A 4,030-nucleotide genomic window follows, 5' to 3' on the forward strand; every position below is an offset into this window, starting at 1 on the left:
CTGTGTTTTGTCGGCCAGGGCAATTACAACAATTACAACCCGCGCCGTTTCGTATTTCATAGTATGATTGTATTTATGTGGGGTTGTTTAATTGTTTTTCGCGTTTGCTGTTTTTGTCGTTGTTGCTTTTTCGGTTATGTTAAGCATTATGAAAATAATATTTCCTCTATATTGTTTTTTGGAAATATTGCTCTGCTATCAAGTGTAATTTTTAAAATTTTCTACTTCATAATTGATTGATAGTTTATACATTTTCTACAGTCGATATTTACTGCTAGGCATTTTCTTATAATGCATTTTATTAATGTTAATCAGTTCGTGCATTATCTCAAACACGTTTGCTTGAATAAGTGAAAATATATTGAACGGAAGAAATTAATCGGGATAATGCCTCCGTTTTTTTAGGCTAAAACACACGCACGCCCACGATTTAAACAGGCATTGTATTAAGATAATTATAATGAACAGTAACGATTCTAAAGCATTAATGAACAATTTAACCGCTAGCTTAGTTGATGTTATTCTAAGCATCGGTGGTTCAGTGGTAGAATTCTCGCCTGCCACGCGGGAGGCCCGGGTTCGATTCCCGGCCGATGCACAGAAATCATTTTAGAGAGAAAATAGACTTAGGTTGTTTATAAGAGTAATTACGGTAGTGCAACACTTCTCTTCCGGCTAGGTATGTTTCGCTTAGTTGTTTTAAACAGCGTTGGCTAGACCTTTGTGCTGAGAATCTTGCAACAGACCTTAGAACTCAGGATGAGCGGCTGAATTGCCTTACTGAATGCTTTATGTTCTTGCCACACTGATTACCGTGTGGTGACCATCTAACCGATATTCACAAACCTTGAGCCGTGCCGTAGCCTCTGCACCACGATCTTTCACGATCATTAATTTGAGTTTCCAGATGTTCAGCCTCTCTCTCTCTCTCTCTCTCTCTCTCTCTCTCTCTCTCTCTCTCTCTCTCTCTCTCTCTCTCTCCAAATTTTATAAATATTTGGAATACCAGTTGTAATGAGGAAAATATTGAGATACGGTGTTTCTTATATTTGTTGTGTATTAGAAGAAGCTGAAATCGACTGTGGTTCTAGTTCCATATTTATTGAACTTAGAGAATTTGCCCTGTCGGTATGTACGTACGTATATCTGTGTCTGTAGATAGATAGGTAGGTAGGTAGGTAGATATAGAATAATATTTATCTATATATAATTGTGTATAAAATATACATGTGCAAACAGGTTTTATTTATTGTGATTAACGAGTTCAGTGTATTTGATTGTGATTAACGAGTTGAGTGTATTTGATGAGATATTTAATTGCAAGCTTAATAGCTGTAACTTATAGCATCGGTGGTTCAGTGGTAGAATTCTCGCCTGCCACGCGGGAGGCCCGGGTTCGATTCCCGGCCGATGCACAGACCTTTATGCAAGATTGTAATGAAGGACAGTCTGGGAATGTTTATTTATATATATATATATATACAGTATATATATAAATATAAATATATATATATATATATATATATATATATATATATATATATATATATATATTAAGAAGTCTCTTTCCCAACTGATTCTGTACTACAGTGAATCACATTTCCACGTGAGTTCTCTGAAGTGAAATCTGTCTAGCATCTGTATTGGTGAAGTCAGACATGCGATACGATCGAGCTATCTCTGCGTGACAAGCTTGTTTAAGTGTTTTTCTAAATTTATTTGTGTGTGTATATATATATATATATATATATATATATATATATATATATATATATATATATATATATATTTATATAATATTCATCCCAAATAATTCTGAATTTTAAGGGTAGACTGAATAGGCTACTGCCCAAAATCAAGGATAAATTAGGCAACAAGGTATATGATAAACTTTATGCAGCTTGTTCAAAACCCGGATACAAACACACACACACACACACACACACACACATATATATATATATATATATATATATATATATATATATATATATTTTTCATAATTTTTCCTTGATTTTGCGCATTAACCTACTCAGTCTGTCCTCAAAATTCAGAATTATTTGGGATGAATATTATGTATATATATGTATATTTATATTATATATAAATATATATATATATATGATATATATTATATATATATAATATATATATATATATATATATATATATATATATATATATATATATATATATATATATATATATATATATATATATTCTGGCTTTCAAAGTTATTTACTATCTCAAAAGGTTTTCCTCTCTGATACGGACGAAGAATTGTGTTTTTATTGTCATCCCACACCTATCTGATCGTTCTCTGTAACATAATGGATTTGTTCTTATTCTCCTTTCCATTGATTTTTGATAGCATATGGGATAAGTCTTTGTTTATTAAACCCTTTGTTGGTTAAAACTGTCCTAAACCAGTAAAGTGATTTCTAAGAATTTGTCTGATTTTTCTGGTAAGGTTCCTCAAAGAATCCTTTAGCCGTAGGACTTCTCTTCCTTCCATCTCTTGGTGATTCCTTTAATATGTAGTTGGAGTGTTTGATTTTTACATATTCTGAATTGTTGTCTTGATTGTTTTTTTTTTAAAGCGAATGTGTGTTGTGCTATAGATTCGGTCAGTAATTATATTTGCTTTTTCTATGTGTTATTGATTTCTGCGGAATAAATTAGGATTCATGGTAATGAAGAAAAGTAGTAAACGTTTGGAAGGATCACTCTAGGTTTGCATACCTGATTTAGCATCTACCCCCCACCTCTCTGTCTCATATATATATATATATATATATATATATATATATATATATATATATATATATATATATATATATATATATGTATGTGTATATATACATATATATATATATATATATATATACAGATTGATAGTAGGTATGTGTATGTATACACAGACAGACGCCATACGCACTTGTCCAAGTGCGGGGTTGTAACCTTGGAGAGCACACTAGTGTTTACTCTTTATTTCGAAGTGCAGTGACCGAACTCTACCTTCATTTATGTCCCCTTTTTTCTTTTTTGGCTACAGCTGCGTGTGTAGTTCTTTTGTTTTTTGGCCATGTGGTACCTACATCGTATCAGAATCAATGTAGTGATATAAGGAAAAAATTAAGTAATCATTCAATTACATCAACTTGACGTATAAAGCTTGTATTGTTAACGAGAAAAGTTGACGAGAGTTGGTGAATTACCTTTTCGGCAGCTTTTGAAGCTGCTTGTCAACTCTACTAGCTCTAAACTCCGGAACTTGCTTATCCCCCCTCCTCTGTTCCCAAGGTCTTAGGAAGGCCATTGGCTTTAGCAACGAAATGACTGTCAGTCGAGAGTAGAATCCCATTGGCTTTAAAGATATCCGTACAGAACTGAGTCAGTCATAATATATTTTCTGTACCTGAGTTCATTTTAGTTTTCTGAAAAGAAATCTATTGTGCCGGCTTTGTCCGTCCGCACTTTTTTTCTGTCCACCCTCAGATCTTAAAAACTACTGAGGTTAGAGGGCTGCAAATTGTTATGTTGATCATCGACCCTCCAATCATCAAACATACCAGATTGCAGCAGTCTAGCCTCAGTAATTTTTATTTTATATTTAAGGTTTAAATTAGCCATAATCATGCTTCTGGCAACGTTGTAGGCCAGGCCACCACCGGGACGTGGTTCAAGTCTCATTGGCCGCGGTTCATACAGCATTATACCGAGACCACCGAAAGATAGATCTATTTTCGGTGGCCTTGATAATACGATGTACAGAAAACCCGATTGCGCCGAAGGTACTTCGGCGCATTTTTACCCGTTTCATTTTGCATTTACCTGAACGGTTGCATATACGCGTGCCTGCATGCATGCGTTCCTCATAACTTTATCTACCTTTCTATTATGAATGCGTTTTTGCCAAAGGGTGATAACACATTTCTTTGTTCTGTGATTGATTTTTTTGGGGGGGTCTCCGTGTGACGGTCATTGTTGCAGTAGATACTCTGCCATTTTAGGAATTCCAAGAGTTATT

At 34.1% G+C, this 4,030-nt stretch overlaps 2 non-coding genes across 2 annotated transcripts; both read left to right on the forward strand.

Moving 5' to 3' along the window:
• The first annotated feature begins 527 nt into the window (after window positions 1-527).
• On the forward strand, window positions 528-598 carry TRNAG-GCC (transfer RNA glycine (anticodon GCC)). Its single transcript has one exon. It is a non-coding gene; the product is annotated as a tRNA-Gly (tRNA).
• Window positions 599-1,344: 746 nt separating this feature from the next.
• On the forward strand, window positions 1,345-1,415 carry TRNAG-GCC (transfer RNA glycine (anticodon GCC)). Its single transcript has one exon. It is a non-coding gene; the product is annotated as a tRNA-Gly (tRNA).
• The last annotated feature ends 2,615 nt before the right edge of the window (window positions 1,416-4,030 follow it).

The sequence above is a fragment of the Macrobrachium rosenbergii genome, chromosome 20 (assembly GCF_040412425.1).
Source record: "Macrobrachium rosenbergii isolate ZJJX-2024 chromosome 20, ASM4041242v1, whole genome shotgun sequence".
NCBI lineage: Eukaryota > Metazoa > Arthropoda > Malacostraca > Decapoda > Palaemonidae > Macrobrachium > Macrobrachium rosenbergii.